Here is an 18639-nt window from a genome sequence, read left to right on the forward strand (position 1 = left end):
ACTTGCAAGTTGTGAACAAAATAATAAAACGTAACAATGCATGTGAATTATCGTTTTGTCTGGGAACAATGTTTTGAGAAAGCTTTTAACGTGGTTTCAACGGCATCTTTGCAGCGGTACTCAAACAAGGATTGCTTCAACCTATGTGATCGTACTGAAGAATGTATACGTTGTTGTTACAGCTTGATGCGTTATTCCCCTATCTCTCTGTATAAGTTAATTATAGCTTTCTTTGAGCGTAAGGTTATCAAGAGCGGAGATCAGTTTAATTTAATGGAAACTGACAGTACTGGAATTTTTTAGCAAAAAGTCAACCATCGCCAGAGACAGTAACATCAGTTAGATGGCGGGAATATGGCCTTAATATCGCACCGCTCAGTAAAATTACAGATATATTACTAACAAATACTTGAGGTAGTTTTCGTCAATCATCAGTCAGTATTATTTAGTGAGGCATGTATCTGACGGGATCGAATCCCACCAGCATCGTTCATCAGAGACGAATGATGAATTTATTCGCAATAATTTCTTCCACGTATTAAGCTCAAGACACATTAAAATGTTCGGCATCTAATCTCAGAACCGCGATTTGCAATGAGCAGTGACAAATTAAGGACTGAACAGAATGCGCGTTCCGCCATTACTTCTTTTCACAATGATCTTCCGACTTCCCTGTCTCAGCCAAAGCGATCAGAAACAGTTTATTTCTTCATGAGACCTAGAAAATATTATATACAGGCTCCCAGGTAGATGCCATTTTACTTGACTTCCGCCGGCCGCGGTGGTCTCGCGGTTCTAGGCGCGCAGTCCGGAACCGTGTGACTGCTACGGTCGCAGGTTCGAATCCTGCCTCGGGCATGGATGTGTGTGATGTCCTTAGGTTAGTTAGGTTTAAGTAGTTCTAAGTTCTAGGGGACTAATGACCACAGCAGTTGAGTCACATAGTGCTCAGAGCTATTTGAACCAACTTGACTTCCGGAAGGTGTTCGATACAGTTCCGCACTGTCGCCTGATAAACAAAGTAAGAGCCTACGGAATTTCAGACGAGCTGTGTGGCTGGATTGAAGAGTTTTTAGCAAACAGAACACAGCATGTTCTTCTCAATGGAGAGACGTCTACAGATGTTAAAGTAACCTCTGGCGTGCCAAAGGGGAGTGTTATGGGACCATTGCTTTTCACAATATATATAAATGATCTAGTGGATAGTGTCGGAAGTTCCATGCGGCTTTTCGCGGTGATGCTGTAGTATACAGAGAAGTTGCAGCATTAGAAAATTGCAGCAAAATGCAGGAAGATCTGCAGGGGATAGGCAGTTGGTGCAGGGAGTGGCAACTTACCCTTAACATAGACAAATGTAATGTATTGCCAATACACAGAAAGAAGGATCCTTTATTGTATGGTTATATGATAGCGGAACAGACACTGGTAGCAGTTACATCTGTAAAATATCTGGGAGTGTGAATGCGGAACAATTTGAAGTGGAATGATCATATAAAATTAATTGTTGGTAAGGCGGGTGCCAGGTTGAGATTCATTGGGAGAGTTCTTAGAGAAAGTAGTCCATCAACAAAGGAGGTGGCTTACAAAACACTCATTCGACCTATACTTGAGTATTGCTCATCAATGTGGGATCCGTACCAGGTCGGGTTGACAAAGGAGATAGAGAAGATCCAAAGAAGAACGGCGCGTTTCGTCACAGGCTTATTTGGTAAGCGTGATAGCGTTACGGAGATATTTAGAAAACTCAAGTGGACTCTGCAAGAGAGGCGCTTTGCATCGCGGTGTAGCTTGCTGTCCAGGTTTCGAGAGGGTGCGTTTCTGGATGAGGTATCGAACATATTACTTCCCCTTACTTATACCTCCCGAGGAGATCACGAATGTAAAATTAGAGAGATTCTAGCGCGCACGGAGGCTTTCTGGCAGTCGTTCTTCCCCTGAACCATAAGAGACTGGAACAGGAAAGGGAGGTAATGACAGTGGCACGTAAAGTTCCCTCCGCCACACACCGTTGGGTGGCTTGCGGAGTATAAATGTAGGTGGACCTTGCCATTGGTGGGGTGGCTTGCGTGCCTCAGCGATACAGATAGCCGTACCGTAGATACAACCACAACGGAGGGGTATCTGCTGAGAGGCCAGACAAACGTGTGGTTCCTGAAGAGGGGCAGCAACCTTTTCAGTAGTTGCAAGGGCAACAGTCGGGATGATTGACTGATCTGGCCTTGTAACAATAACCAAAACGGCCTTGCTGTGCTGGTACTGCGAACGGCTGAAAGCAAGGGGAAACTACGGCCGTAATTTTTCCCAAGGGCATGCAGCTTTACTGTATGATTAAATGATGATGGCATCCTCTTGGGTAAAATATTCCGGAGGTAAAATAGTCCCCCCATTCGGATCTCCGGGCGGGGACTACTCAAGAGGATGTCGTTATCAGGAGAAAGAAAACTGGCATTCTATGGATCGGAGCGTGGAATGTCAGATCCCTTAATCGGGCAAGTAGGTTAGAAAATTTAAAAAGGGAAATGGATAGGTTAAAGTTAGATATAGTGGGAATTAGTGAAATCCGGTGGCAGGAGGAACAAGACCTCTGGTCAGGTGACTACAGGGTTATAAACACAAAATCAAATAGGGGTAATGCAGGTGTAGGTTTAATAATGAATAGGAAAATAGGAATGCGGGTAAGCTACTACAAACAGCATAGTGAACGCATTACTGTGGCCAAGATAGATACGAAGCCCACACCTACTACAGTAGTACAAGTTTATATGCCAACTAGCTCTGCAGATGACGAAGAAATTGAAGAAATGTATGATGAAATAAAAGAAATTATTCAGATAGTGAAGGAAGATGAAAATTTAATAGTCATGGGTGACTGGAATTCGAGTGTAGGAAAAGGGAGAGAAGGAAACGTAGTAGATGGATATGGATTGGGGATAAGAAATGAAAGAGGAAGCCGCCTTGTAGAATTTTGCACAGAGCACAACTTAGTCATAGCTAACACTTGGTTTAAGAATCATGAAAGAAGGTTGTATACATGGAAGAACCCTGGAGATACTAAAAGGTATCAGATAGATTATATAATGGTAAGACAGTTAGGAACCAGGTTTTAAATTGTAAGACATTTCCAGGGGCAGATGTGGACTCTGACCACAATCTATTGGTTATGACCTGTAGATTAAAACTGAAGAAACTCCAAAAAGGTGGGAATTTAAGGAGATGGAACCTGGATAAACTGAAAGAACCAGAGGTTGTACATAGTTTCAGGGAGAGCATAAGGGAACTATTGTTAGGAACGGGGGAAATAAATACAGTAGAAGAAGAATGGGTAGTTTTGAGGGACGAGGTAGTGAAGGCAGCAGAGGATCAAGTAGGTAAAAAGACGAGGGCTGCTAGAAATCCTTGGGTAACAGAAGAAATATTGAATTTAATTGATGAAAGGAGAAAATATAAAAATGCAATAAATGAAGCAGGCAAAAAGGAATACTAACGTCTCAAAAATGAAATCGACTGGAAGTGCAAAATGGCTAAGGAGGGATGGCTAGAGGACAAATGTAAGGCTGTAGAGGCTTATCTCTCTAGGGGTAAGATAGATACTGCCTACAGGAAAATTAAAGAGACCTTTGGAGAAAAGAGAGACACTTGTATGAATATCAAGAGCTCAGATGGAAACCCAGTTGTAAGCAAAGAAGGGAAAGCAGAAAGGTGGAAGGAGTATATAGAGGGTCTATACAAGGGCGATGTACTTGTGGACAATATTATGGAAATGGAAGAGAATGTAGATGAAGATGAAATGGGAGATATGATACTGCGTGAAGAGTTTGACAGAAGACTGAAAGAACTGAGTCGAAACGAGGCCCCCGGAGTAGACAACATTCCATTGGAAATACTGACGGCTTTGGGAGAGCCAGTCCTGACAAAACTCTACCACCTGGTGAACAAGATGTATGAAACAGGCGAAATACCCTCAGACTTCGAGAAGAAAATAATAATTCCAATCCCAAAGAAACCAGGTGTAGACAGATGTGAAAATTATCGAACAATCTTTTTAATAAGCCATAGCTGCAAAATACTAACACGGATTCTTTACAGACGAATGGAAAAACTAGTAGAAGCCGATCTCGGGGAAGATCAGTTTGGATTCCATAGAAATACTGGAACACGTGAGGCAATACTGACCTTACGACTTATCTTAGAAGAAAGATTAAGGAAAGGCAAACCTATGTTTCTAGCATTTGTAGACTTAGAGAAAGCTTTTGACAATGTTGACTGGAATACTCTCTTTCAAATTCTAAAGGTGGCGGGGGTAAAATACAGGGAGCGAAAGGCTATTTACAATTTGTACAGAAACCAGATGACAATTATAAGAGTCGAGGGGCACGGAAGGGAAGCAGTAGTTGGGAAGGGAGTAAGACAGGGTTGTAACCTCTCCCCGATGTTATTCAATCTGTATATTGAGGAAGCAGTAAAGGAAACAAAAGAAAAATTCGGAGTAGTTATTAAAATCCATGGAGAAGAAATAAAAACTTTGAGGTTCGCCGATGACATTGTAATTCTGTCAGAGACAGCAAGGGACTTGAAAGAGCAGTTGAATGGAATGGACAGTGTCTTGAGAGGAGGATATAAGATGAACATCAATAAAAGCAAAACGAGGATAATGGAATGTAGTCGAATTGCCATTTGAGGAGCAAAATAACTGATGATGGTCGAAGTAGAGAGGATATAAAATGCATACTGGCAATGGCAAGGAAAGCGTTTCTGAAGAAGAGAAATTTGTTAACATCGAGTATAGATTTAAGTGTGAGGAAGTCTTTTCTGAAAGTATTTGTATGGAGTGTAGCCATGTATGGAAGTGAAACATGGACGATAAATAGTTTGGACAAAAAGAGAATAGAAGCTTTTGAAATGTGGTGCTACAGAAGAATGCTGAAGATTAGATGGGTAGGTCACATAACTAATGAGGAAGTATTGAATAGGATTGGGGAGGAGAGAAGATTGTGGCAAAACTTGACAAGAAGAAGGGATCGGTTGGTAGGACATGTTCTGAGGTATCAAGGGATCACCAATTTAAGGGCAGCGTGGAGGGTAAAAGTCGTAGAGGGAGACCAAGAGATGAATACACTAAACAGATTGAGAAGGATGTAGGTTGCAGTAGGTACTGGGAGATGAAGCAACTTGCACAGGATAGAGTAGCATGGAGAGCTGCATCAAACGAGTCTCAGGACTGAAGACCACAACAACAACAGATGTAATTAATGCACAAAAATGTAAATATGCAAACTATAAGAACTTATGATAAGAATAATTACAAGAGCATTTTTAGAGTTGTTTCCTATTTAATTCTAAGAACAAAACTAGCAAACATCTATACACTTATAATATGCAACTGCTCACTAAGGTAGACCGAGTAAGACGACATATGAAAAAATATACAGAGATATGCTCTTACAAAAGACTAGAGAAAACCAGCCTGATATATGTGCTTTGTTTCAGCCACATGCTGATTTTATATCGCTGATTTCCTAGGATATACTACTGCTATTATATTTACATTGGGTGGTTCTTGACTTAAAAAGATTTACGTAAAACTTTCATGTATTCAAAGAAAACACGTTCGTGAAACAGGTCCATACGGGAAGTTAAACTAAAGATAAACCTATTACAGAAGCTAATACTTCAAGCTTCCATTTTATTTCATCAAAACAGTGAGAAATTCTCCAGGCAAGGAGAATCCATGTAACAAAAAAAAATTCTCAGCCTTTTCAAGGAGTACGCGTTATTGTGATGTACCTGAACAACCACCTTTTCGATGAGGACCTTGTATCTTTCTTTTAGTGCAGATAAGATTAAACAATGAATGAAGGAACTGAACAGAGCGAGTTTGAAAGTAGATTCGAATATCAGTTGCAATAAGACTAACATTACTCGTATGTTCAATGAATACATCAAAAATAAAACTGTACAATGTAATCGTAGAACTTGTTGACGAGTATTTGGTTTTAGGGCGTTTGAAGACAACGATTGGATAGATAGGAAAATAAATATGCATAAAAAAGTGGGTGGGACGATATTATAACTAAGCTATCGATGAATCTAAAAAGTTCTGGCTTGTACCAGTGACTGTGGGCCATCAAAAAGTAGGTGATCCACAGTGAGCAGTAAACAGATAACAATTGGGAAATAATAGGAGAGATAGAAAGCAAAGTAAAAGACATAATGACTGAAATGAAAAATAATGGATGTGAAAAGGGGGGAGGAGACTAGGTGAATGTGCGATAGACAGACTAGGAAGTTCTCTGGTGGAATCTACATCTACATCGATACTCCGCAAGCCACCGTACGATTCGTGGCGGAAGGTACCCTGTTCCACTACTTGTCATTTTCTTTGCTATTCCACTCGCAAAAAGAGCGGGACCAAAACGACCGTCTGTCTGACTTCGTATGAGCCGTAATTTCTCGTATCTGGTCTTTGTGGTCCTTACGGGCAGTCTATGTTGGCGGCAGTAGAATCTTTTCTAAATTTTCTCAGTAGTGTTCCTTGAACAGAACGTCGCCTTCCCTCCAGGGATTCCCATTTGAGTTCCCAAAGCATCGCCGGCCGGTGTAGCTGAGCGGTTCCAGGCGCTTCAGTCTGGAACAGCGCGACCGCTACGGTCGCAGGTTCGAATCCTGCCTCGGGCGTGGATGTGTGTGATGTCCTTAGGTTAGTTAGGTTTAAGTAGTTCTAAGTTCTAGGGGACTGATGACCTAAGAAGTTAGTTCCCATAGTGCTCAGAATCATTTGAACCCAAAGCATCTCCGTAATATTTACGTTTTGTTCGAACCTACCGGTAACAAATCTAGAAGTCCTCCTTTGAACTGCTTCGATGTCTTCCTTCAATGCGACCTGGTACGGATCCCAAACACTCGAGCAATAATCAAGAATAAATCGCACCAGCGTCCAAAAAAATGTGTGTGAAATCTTATGGGACTTAACTGCTAAATTCATCAGTCCCTAAGCTTACACACTACTTAACCTAAATCATCCTAAGGACAAACACACACACACCCATGCCCAAGGGAGGACTCGAACCACCAGCGTCCAATATGCGATGTTCTTTACAGGGCATCTAATCTTCCCTAAAATTCTCCCAATAAACCGGACCACTCGCCTTCCTATAGCACAGTTCTCACATGCTCGTTCCACCTCGTATCGCTTTGCAATGCTACATCCAGATATTTAAACGACTTGATTGTGTCAAGTAGGACATTAGTAATACTTTAACCGAACATTACAGGTTTGACCTTCCTATTCATCCGCATTTACTTACATTTTTCCACATTTAGGGATAGCTGGCGTTCATCACACCAACTGGAAATCTCGTCTATGTCGTTTTGTATTTTCCTGCAATCACTCATCGTCGACACATTACCGTATATCACGGCATCATTAGCCAACAACCGCAGTTTGCTGCCCACCTTGTCACCCAAATCAATTTTGTATACAGAGAACAATAGCATTCCTATCACACTTCCCTGGGGCACTCTTTTCGATACCGTTGTCTCTGATGAACAGTCGCTGTCGAGGACAACATTCTGACTTCTATTATTCAATAAGTCTTCGAACAATTCACAAATCTGAGAACTTATTCCATGTGTTAGTACCCTTGTTAACAATCTGTAATGGGGCACCGTGTCAAATGCTTTCTGGAAATCTAGAAATATACGAGGGTCACTCGAAAAGAAATGCACACTATTTTTTTAAAATCCTTCTTTTATTCTACATGTTTGAAAGTGTTATAGTGTGTAGATATATCCTTTAGGAACAGTATTTTCATTTCTCCACATAATTTCATCCCTCTCAACTGCCTTACGCCATCTTGGAACCAGCGCCTGTATACCCGCACGGTAAAATTCTGGACCAACCTGTTGGAGCCACTGTTTGGCAGCGTGCACAAGGGAGTCATCATCTTCAAACCTTCTTCCACGAAGAGAGTCTTTCGTTTGACGAAGAGATGATAATCACATGGAGCCTGGTCAGGACTGTAAGGCGGGTGTTCCAGTGTTATCCATGCGAGTTTTGTGATCGCGTCCATCGTTGATCGCGTCCATGGTTTTTTGACTGACTTGTGGCCGTGCATTGTCGTGCAACAGCAAAACATTGTGCTTTTGCCGATGTGGTCGAACACGACTCAGGACTTAACATCTGAGGTCATCAGTCAGTTTCTTCAGTGTCGTCACATATACATCAGAATTTATGGTGGTTCCACTTGGGATGATGTCCACAAGCAAGAGTCCTTCGGACTCGAAAAACACCGTAGCCATAACTTTTCCAGCAGAAGGTGGTGTTTTGATTTTTTTTTTTTTTTTTTGTGGGTTTGCATGATGTCACTCTATTGATTGCTTCTTCGTCTCTGGTGAAAAATGATGGAGCCATGTTTCGTCACCTGTCACAATACTTCCAAGAAATTCATCTCCACCATTCTCGTACTGTTCCAAAAGTTCGCTGCATACCGTTTTTCTTGTTTCATTGTGAGCCACTGTCAACATCCTGGGAACCCACCTGGCACAAACCTTTTTTAACGCCAACACTTTCAGTATTCTGCAAATACTTCCTTCCCCTATCCCAACGTAATGTGACAGTTCGTTCAGTGTGATGCGTCTGTCAGTAGTCACCAGTTCGTTAACTCTCTGCACATTGTCTGGAGTGTGTGCAGTACGAGGCCTGCCGCTGCGAGGACAATCCTCAATACTGCCGTGCCCACTTTCACGACGTAACCTGCTTGTCCACCGACTAACTGTACTGCGATCGACAGCAGCATCTCCATACACCTTTTTCAACCTCTTGTGGATGTTTCCCACTGTCTCGTTTTCACAGCCCAGGAATTCTATAGTAGCACGCTGCTTCTGATGAACGTAAAGTGTAGCAGCCATCTTGAAGGCATGTTGTGGCGGCGCCACTCACGGGAACAAGTTAAACTAAGTTTGAAAACAAGCCGGAAGGATGTATCTACACACTGTAAAACTTTCACACATGCAGAATGAAACTGCATTTTTACAAAAATAGTGTGCATTTCTTTTGGAGTGACCCTCGTAGAATTTGCTTATTACCCTACATCCATAGTTCTCAGTATATCATGTGAGAAAAGGGGAAGCCGAGTTTCGCACGAGCGATGCTTACTAAAACCATGCTGATTCGTGCACATAAGCTCCTCAGTCTCAAGAAAGTTTATTATTTTTGAACTGAGAATATGTTCAAGGATTCTGCAGCAGACAGAAGTTAGGGACATTGAGCTGTATTTCTGCGGGTCCGCTCTTTTACCTTTCTTGTATACTGTAGTTACCTGCGCTTCTTTCCAGTCACTTAGGACTTCGCGCTGGGCGAGAGATTCACGATAAATACAAGCTAGGTAAGGAGCCAATGCTGTAGAGTACTCTTTGTAAAATCGAACTGGGATTCCATCCGGACCTGGTGATTTATTTGCTTTCATATCTTTCAGTTATTTCTCTACGCCAGGTACAGTTATTACTATGTCGTCCACACGGTAGTCTGTCCGATGGCCAAATGACGGTATGTTTGTACGATTCTCCTGTGTGAGCGAATTCTTGAACGTTAAGGTTAAAACTTCAGCTTTCGTTTTGCCATCTTAAACTGACTGAAGATAACGACCTCATGGAAAGGGAAAATTAAATCAGAAAATCCACAGGAGCTACATGAATGCGTGGAGCTGAGGATCGAAATGCATGGAAAGGTCTAGACAAGGCCTTGATCCATCAGTGTATGTTAGATGGATGATGATTATGATGGCTCGAGTACCCAAGTATTTTGGCTTTTAATGGTTACTGTTCACTTTGAGAGATTACTTTTAGCCTGTTTATTGTTATTCTTCTAATCAACTAGCTAATAAGATAACAAGTCGAATGCTTACCAGAGTTCTTATTGCCTAACTAGGCGCGGATCATCACTGGAAGATTTAATGAGCAATGTGATATGTGAATATCATTCCTAACTTTGGGTCCGGAACCACAATAATGTATTTTCTTTATACGCACTGAAAGAGACAGAATGGAATCTTTTTTTAATGTTGGTTCGTGGATTACCGAAAACCGTCATATGTTGTATAGGTTTCCACGATATATGTCTGAAGTTTGTTGTTGTTGTTGAGAATATTATTGACAAATCTTTTCTTTCACATTTACGAGACTGAGCACCTGTCGTTTTGGGCTAAATTCATCAAAGACTATCGTTGTTACAGATATTGGTATAAATGGCATATGGAAACTCTAAAACACAACGTCAGCACATCTGAACGGTATTCTACTAATGTAAGAGTCAATTGCTAGAAACGCGATGCAATCTCTCCCTGTCACAACGTTTTCAGTGAGATACATTAGCATCAGTAAATTTTAATTCATCATGCTCCAGAGACAAGGTAACACCTTTGATCACAGTATATGTAATGGCTACATCTTTCAACGTCTTAAGTGTATCTGATTGCAAATGTTCTTAAATAAAACGGCGGTGTAATTTGGGTTTCTAGGCAAGATAGGTGGCTTTACTGGTTTACCTAAACTTCGGGACTGATGCTAACAGCTGGAAAGAGATTCCTGTATGTGTTCTACCGACTGTTGCCATTTTCCTTATTGACGTTTTGCCAAGTCGAGCTATCTCTTCGTTGCGTAGGTATGAGTAAGTGGCACGTTTTTCCTTAAGGATACCATTCAGCTTCAGCATGGAAATAAATGACAAGGAAGACGTGCACTAAATTTTTGCCTGTGCGACAAATAGGAAAATATGAAGTTTCAAGAAAAATTTATAGACATAGACATCAGCTTGCCAAGCTTCTTCTCTGCGATTAAGAGAGAACTTCAACCGTGAGCAACCGGTACTGAACCATGTGAGCTGCCCTTATTCTGTGATTCGAGTTGCACCTGTCTTGCTCTGATGTTGAGAAATGTATCCCGTTTTTGTCGTGAGAATGAAAGTACATAGGTAACAGCGAAGTATAAAACATAAGAGAGCTGATGGAGAGCGAAGTCTGGATATTTCCAAACTTCATTGAAGCCATTCCGATGCTTATTTGGCACTGGAGATGGATGATGTAACAAATGTATCTTGCAAAAAAATACCCTTCAGTATTGCTCAAATAAATATCAGACTGTTTGACGTACTTTGTTAATTAAGAAGCACGGCAGTCGACGCTCTCAGGTTCAGCATCCTTGAACTTCATAATTGACGCGAATATGAAGGTAAGCCATGCATGCAGATACTGCACTCGTGTCTTACATTTCCTGAAGAGCGGTTTAGAACGGGGAGTGAAAATCGGCTTAGCATGAATCTGTATCGAGGAGATGCATTTTCTGTAAATGTATTTTTTTTGTATTGTTTGAAATAATTGCCGCTCGAGTGCGCTTACCTAGTGACCTTCATACCATCGACTCTTATCTACTCAGATTATTCATATTTGTTCTTAGGTATCGCTAACAATTGCGTTCAAAATAATGTTACGTATGCGAAGTTTGCTGGCAGAAACATTAAGACACGTTAAATGTACGAATCATGCGGCCGTGGCAGAGTCATGTTGTAACATGAATAGGAATTATGCGTTCTTCGATTCTGCTTCTTCATAATCTCTATCGGATTACTGTGTGATGTTTTTGTACAAGCCTTGTTCGCCCAATTTCATTTAATTAGTTTTTTCCTGTATTCGTTCGTAACGCTGAAATACCTCACCCTTGATTCTTGCATTGTTTTTACTTCTTTACCTAACTGTAGACATTTTTTATCCTTGACTTCTACTTTTTTAGTGGGCAAGTTTTTGTGGGTACAACGTATTTCGTAGTAGGGTTTGCCTCTTACTCTTGTGCATTTCATTCATCGGATGCATTAGGCTGAATCAGGGCTACACTTGATTAGCGCTACTACAGGGAATTAGTGTATACTCTCATGTGCATGGTTACAAGGTATGGGGTCATGTTTCGTTACTCGGTCCCATACCTTTCTTGGACACACGAAGAAACTAATCCGCCACGAAAACATTTATTTGTATGCACTGCACAGTTGTCACTGTACCCTTTCATGAGAAAGTGTTGGTTTGCTGCAACATACAGTTATAATGTATACCTTTTTGCTTTGATTTGCGGCGTACGGCATATTATCTATGAGTGTCTTTTGCTTGTCTACCTGGATTCAGTTGTGTTCTGTTGTGCATTGTGAGCCGCTGGTCTGTGTAGTTCGGATTTTAATTTATTTACAGCCACACATGTGGGAAAACCTCAGCTAACCCTCCCCCATTCCAAATAAATCGTCAGGTGTCTTAACTACTTCGTTAAGTTAAATAGCAGTTTCTTACTTTGCTTGTCGAGAGAGATGGCTCCCGCCGTACCGTCTGATTCATAACTTAGCCCTTGGCACTAATTCCCAATTATTAAACGACGCATTATAGTTCGTGACAGAATATGGTAAACACGTTGGGTAAAGTGTTTGGCCGACAACAGTGATCGAAGCTGTTCATTAAGAAGCCAATAGATAACTCTCGTGTATACATTGGGATTGAAGGCGACATTAGCACTTACGGTGATGCAACTGTTTTCGCGTGTGTCGTATCCTGCGCTCTCGTCACTACCACAGGTAACGGGAGACAGCGAACGAGCGACTGCCACCTAAATGAAGTATCCAGTTGCATCAGCCTGATCTAGTTTTGCGGAAAGGCACTGGGTGTATCTTTCCTGCACGCATGGAGAAAGAATTCATGTACTTATATACTGATGTTATTCTTCTATTTGCCACTCGGGACGAAAAAATGAAATGTAAGAGCTTGCGTATGTAATAAGGCTTCGTTCTTATCAAAATCGTACTAACTCCAAAGATCTCACGACTGTTTCAGTCGATGACCATTTTCAAAATGACAGGATCGCGGCGCTGAAACTCCTACCTAAGTTGCTTTCGGGCTGGATTTGACTTAATTATTAAATCAAAATTTCATTTGATTCAATGTAATTACATTCATTGCTATCGTTTTATGCATTTATTCCTGGGACGTCACTTTTCTCCATTATAGGCCGGCAATTCACGGAGCTCTCATATCATGCCCGCTCAGGAATTTGTTCTCACGAGCTTCACTAAGATCTCTGTCTCATGTTGAATATACTCGTTGTCCCTTAGCGTCGTTCTCCACATGCAAATAAAACAATAAATTCGTGCAGTAGTTAAGCTCTCCTATGTAGTAACTCGAATTGTAGTTTCTCGTTCGCAAGTGTCATTCGTCGATAAGAAAAATGCGTAGGGATATACAATACTTTTCCCGTGTAGTATGCAACACCACGCCTGTTAGGTTACACACAGACAAAATAATATATCCACTGCTGATTCTCTAAAGTTACTCAGTAGAATGCTGTCAGTATATTTTTTTCCAAACTGAAGCATCCTACGCCTATATACATCACTCTTATCCTTGTGATGCTATCATACACCGCTGTTGTGTCTGAATTCATTCGAATTCTGCTTTGGGTTGAGACACTGAGTATCACAGTAGCACAAGCAATAACAAAGAGTTACTTGCATGAGAATCGCGTGTGCGCCATCGTTTGCACATAGACTGCATTCTCTCGGAAAGTTTACGGTAAGTTTGCCTTCCCTTCACCCTCTCTACAACCTAATAGACGTGGTATCTCCACTTCATACCGATTCGTAATGAAAACCTAGACCTTTCATGGTTTCCCAGCGAAACTTAAGTAGCGTAATCGAAAATAACAGACACGCCAGCCCCGGGAAAGTGTTGGAGACCTTTTTCTTTGATTGCAAGGGTCCGTCGCTCATTGACTTTCTGGAACACGGCGCCACAATTAACGCACAGCGGTACGTGGACACTTCGCAAAAATTGAAGCGCGCGCCATCAAGTTCAAACGCCCATAATGTTGACGGATGCCATAGTTCTGTTGCCAGATAGTGCGCTCTCACATGTTGCCAAGGTTGTTTCTACTGCACTGCAGAAGTTTCACTGGGAAGCCCTTACACATCCTCCACACAGTCCACATCTCTTCCCATGAGACTTTCGTACGTTTGGAGCCATGTAGGAAGACATTAGTTGTCGTCGATTTGTTTCGAACGTAGAGGCGCACTTCTCGGCACAATCAACATTCCGTAAGCAACCGCAAACATTGACCATCTAGTCTCACATTTAGATAAATGTATTAACAGTTATGGCGATTGTTTTTGAAGTAATACCTTTTTCCCATCTGCAACTGATATTATAGGTCAATTCGCCGGATAACAGCCAGAGTTGCGTGTTTAAATTTTATTTACTTGATGGCTAGTTACGGGTCAGCAGGACCCACTTTCAAATCATCCTACAGGACAGAAAACCAAAATTACAGTCATGTACAATACAGCTGTTACCAAATTATTAAGCGCACTTCGAACATACGGAACGTGTCGTTTCAAGATGTACGTACCAGCAAAATGGTTTTCCCAAAACATAAGAACTGTACCAAGATAACAAGCATATACGTATAAAAAAGTGCAAATGAACAGTTACAGAACATACAGATGCCTCTGTCTCCTTCTCCCGCTGCCGTAAGGAAACCCCGGGAAGAGAGCGCCTGTAATATTTCTGGCTTGGCAGCCACCATATTCTCGGTACAAGCTCTTCTTAGAGCAGTTGAGTAGGCAGAAGTGGCAAGATGACTAATGTGGTGCAAGGTACCAATGACAGGTGGTGTGTTCGGTCGGGTATCATGAGAAAAACCGCCTAAATTGTGATACTGCAATTGTGTGTACGGCAATTTGGACCACGACCTCTGAAGGTCTCGTTGTATGATGGTACAACATGCAATGTTTGGTTTTCATGAGCAGTGAAAAGGGCGGAAATGATGTTAATGTTGATCTCTATTCCAATTTTCTGTACAGGTTCCGAAACTCTCGGAACCGAGGTGATGCAAAACTTTTTTTATGTGTGACTGTGGCATGGTGATCTTGCGATCCAAGATGGTGCACACGCTGTAAGTGGTACGGATGAAGTTACTACCCGAGTAGGCTGTATCATGCAAGTATGATGTTTATGCATTCAGCTCCTATAATCCTTGCACACCTGTTTCAGGATCATCTCCTCCTCGTCACAACACACCCGTATAGATCCAACACGCGAACTCTGCGATGTCTACCACAATCCCTTATCACTGTTGCGAAAGACTTCGTGTGTGTAAGCATATGGAAAAAAACTGCTGTGTTAGGGATGTTCGGTGTACGTGACATATGCTTGTCGAATCCGCATTTAGTTGAACCATAGTAGAATAATATGTCTGCCATTTTCCGCAGCAAACAATACGACTCCATTTCACACCAAACGGAATCAGCTAGTTCTGATAACGACACAACCTCAAAACGATGAATTCGGATGGTTGATTTAGGAGATATTATTAAGTTGTACATCTGACAGAAGCTTCACGAAGCACAGAGAGAACCACAAGACTGAGAAACGAGCAATGAACGTCTAAAGCAAGATGGCGTACACCACTGGATTCTGATCTTTCTCGACAAAAATAAAATAGTTCATAGCTCAACAAGTGTTAGTTTCTGGCGATAATTTATAGGATTTTTTTTTCTGTTTATGACTAAAACTCTCTCCTGTAAGAATATGGAGCACCTTTTTCCTACCCCAGTATAATGTTAACCAGATAAAATTCATTTGGTTGTACTATATGTTTATTTCCGAATGTTGTGGTTGGAGAGTTACTAATGTGGTATGTTCATTGTTTACTGAGGGATGAGGACTTCTCCCGAAGCCACATCGCCGGTGAACAACGCCGTGGTGCAGCCGTGGTAAATCACTACTGGTGAGTAGTGATTTACCACCGGAAGGAGGCTCTTGCTCATTGGTCTGAAGATGACCACAGCTGTGGTAGAAACCGATCTCCAGAATAAATAATTTGTGATCAAGACTGTTTTTGATAGTAAATATTAGTAATAACTCTGATCACTGGTTGCTTCCACAATGTATTCAAAAGTAATTGAGATGACTGTGTTTCAAACATTCGCCGAGACTGAGAATGTCTGAAAAATTCCAGAATGGAGTAATTTTTATAGACATTACAGCAACAAAGCTTGTTAAACACTGAAAAGTAATCCTGAGGCTACTCGAAAATTTCGTACCGAAGGCAACAATGGGAGATAGCAGCAGGGTAAGGCATACGACACAAACAACCAAGATTTTTCTTCTCAGCTTCAGTCCCCGAGGCAGATTTGTATATGCTTACAGGATTACTTAAAGAAACACACATGCGCCGTGCTACGCTGAAAGCATAGTCGAACCCACTACCCACTCTGCTGTTGGTGTTTCGCAAGATGGCCACTGCGGTTCGCTTCTCATTTGTTCCATTATTGTCTAGAGTGACAGACACGGTTCGTGTCTTGGTTTGACAAACAGGAAAATTAAGATAAGCATAGTCATTGTTCTATCCTGGAATCAACTCGTACGCTCTCTTTACACCACCATATACTGCTATTTTATTTTTTTAGGGATGCTTGTTAATTCAGCAGTGTGTGCTCCAAGCCTTCTTTGGAGTGAAAACGTTGACTGCGAAAGACATACTGTAGGTCCGGGTGCGACGGTCCGTTTAAGTGTGTTTGTAGAAAGCTCACCTTCAGTTAATGCCAACTGCTGATTCAGCGTGCAGTGTTCCGCCATGTCTCCGTCTTTACGTAAGTTTATCACTCATGGAAATATTTACTCATTGAGTTCTCAGAGATTTTGTGGATACGTGAGTGGAACTGGTGGCTTCGTGCAATGAACTTCTGCGAGAAGAAATCTGCAATTCGTTATGAATGTCCAGGGAGAACAGAGATCTTTCCTTATGCTGACTCAAAGAACGTCTTATTGCTGCGCTCTCCTTTCCTGTGATGTTTTTGATGTTTGTAACAAAAGAACACTTATCAGCGTTCAGTAAAACGTTCACGACTTTTATCGAGACATTGTCTTCAGTGTACAAGGTAAATAATGGACGCAGGCATGGGGCAATTAAACCACGTAAGGACCTTAGAAGCAAGACTATCGGTTCCAAGTACTACCGAAGCGAAATGTGGAAACATTTACAGCCCTACTACCGAGAATGACAGTAAAAACTCATCCAACTAGGTCAGTGTTTTTGATGTGGAATTGTTAATGAGTAAAAAGATTAGTTGGTAATAATTCTCAGCACTGGGGGAATAATTTAGGTGACTGAAATGAACTTCGATAATTTTCAGATAATACGGTCGCCAATTCAGCTGCAAAACCATTTGATTGTGGCAGTGGCGCACGGTATTTACAACTGTGTGTCAAACTCGATTATTTAATTTTGTATCGCGCCTACTGATGCAAATGTCGTTGACATTACGAATTTAGACTGCCCGCTCTTAACAGGACTCAGGCAGACGTTTGCGCTGCCTGATACCCTCCCTGCCCTTTTATGTGATGACGTTGGTATGGCGGACCTCGTGTTGAGTTTTATTCGGGCAGGGGTTTTTTATCGTATGATTTGAGTGTTTGTCCTTTTATTTCCTGTATTGACTTGGGCCTTTGGCCTGTGGTTTTAAACTGTGGGTTTTAATGTCATTTGGTGGTTGGCTTTTCCTTATTTTCATGGTCGGCCAACCACCTTCACACTCGGTGTGATTTTAGTTCCGTTTGTCTGGTGTTTGTCTGTCTTTCTTGTATTGTGTCGTCCCTTGTCTCAGTTCTCCGTTTTTAACGACTGACAGTTTTTATTTCGTGTGATTTTATCGTGGAACAAGGGGCCGATGACCTTAGCAGTCTGGTCCCTTCAATCCCACACCCAACCAACCAACCAACCAACGAATTTAGAATGCCTGACTCACTCTGATCAATAATTTTGACGGAATATTCTTTGTGTTATTTATTTTATTATACTATTATTGGCATTTGGTTCCATAATCATACAGCCGAACATACTTTTCAAATACCAGTAACAACTGTCAATTTTGGCTGTTATGTATGTACACATTTAAATCCATTTATAGCCTAGATGTTTAATTTTTATAGAACTGGTATGTATACGCAACGATTCTCTATGAACAAAAATTAAATTAAAGTCGATTGCGACAGTTGGTGTATTATTTGTAACTTAAAAAATGGTTCAAATGCACTTCACTTTGTGTCCGATTTGTTGTCTCATGTGTATGGTAATTGGGGTCCGTTCTCCAGGGAATGCGTCGTAACCGCAGGGTCTAGGTTTTGACGTGGCTGATTGATTATACAAGGTGATTTTTTTCCACTGTGTTCAAACTCTTGGAGTTGGTCGGTTACAGGATACGGAACGAAAAAGGTCTAATGAGCTTATGTCCGGAAATGCATGGTTCCCATGCTAGAGACCATTTACTCAATCATACTTTGTTACAGAGTCTGGGTCTTATACGTGCACTACCATGCAGCCACAGTTACAGTCTGCACTGTTTCCTCCCAGACTCAAGAGGGTGGTACTGTTCCTCATACGTCATACTGTAGCGCCCTCTCGTGCCATAGTAATTGGCAATGTTCTGTTCGATTCACTTTTCTTGCTGACTGAGCATGTACTGATGTGCTACAGCGTTGTGCACTATGGTTCTGCTGTATTCGAATGTGAGAGCTTGCCGACATCGTGTTTACTTACGGAAAGGCAAATGGCGGCGGG

The 18639-nt window shown here is 41.5% G+C and overlaps 1 protein-coding gene across 1 annotated transcript in view; it reads left to right on the plus strand.

Annotated features, from left to right (window-relative positions):
* LOC126324953 (adenylosuccinate lyase) overlaps positions 1 to 18639 on the plus strand; it is a 722118-nt gene that overhangs the window by 293470 nt on the left and 410009 nt on the right. The gene's annotated exons all lie outside the window — the stretch shown is intronic.

The sequence above is a fragment of the Schistocerca gregaria genome, chromosome 2 (genome assembly GCF_023897955.1).
Source record: "Schistocerca gregaria isolate iqSchGreg1 chromosome 2, iqSchGreg1.2, whole genome shotgun sequence".
Taxonomy (NCBI): domain Eukaryota; kingdom Metazoa; phylum Arthropoda; class Insecta; order Orthoptera; family Acrididae; genus Schistocerca; species Schistocerca gregaria.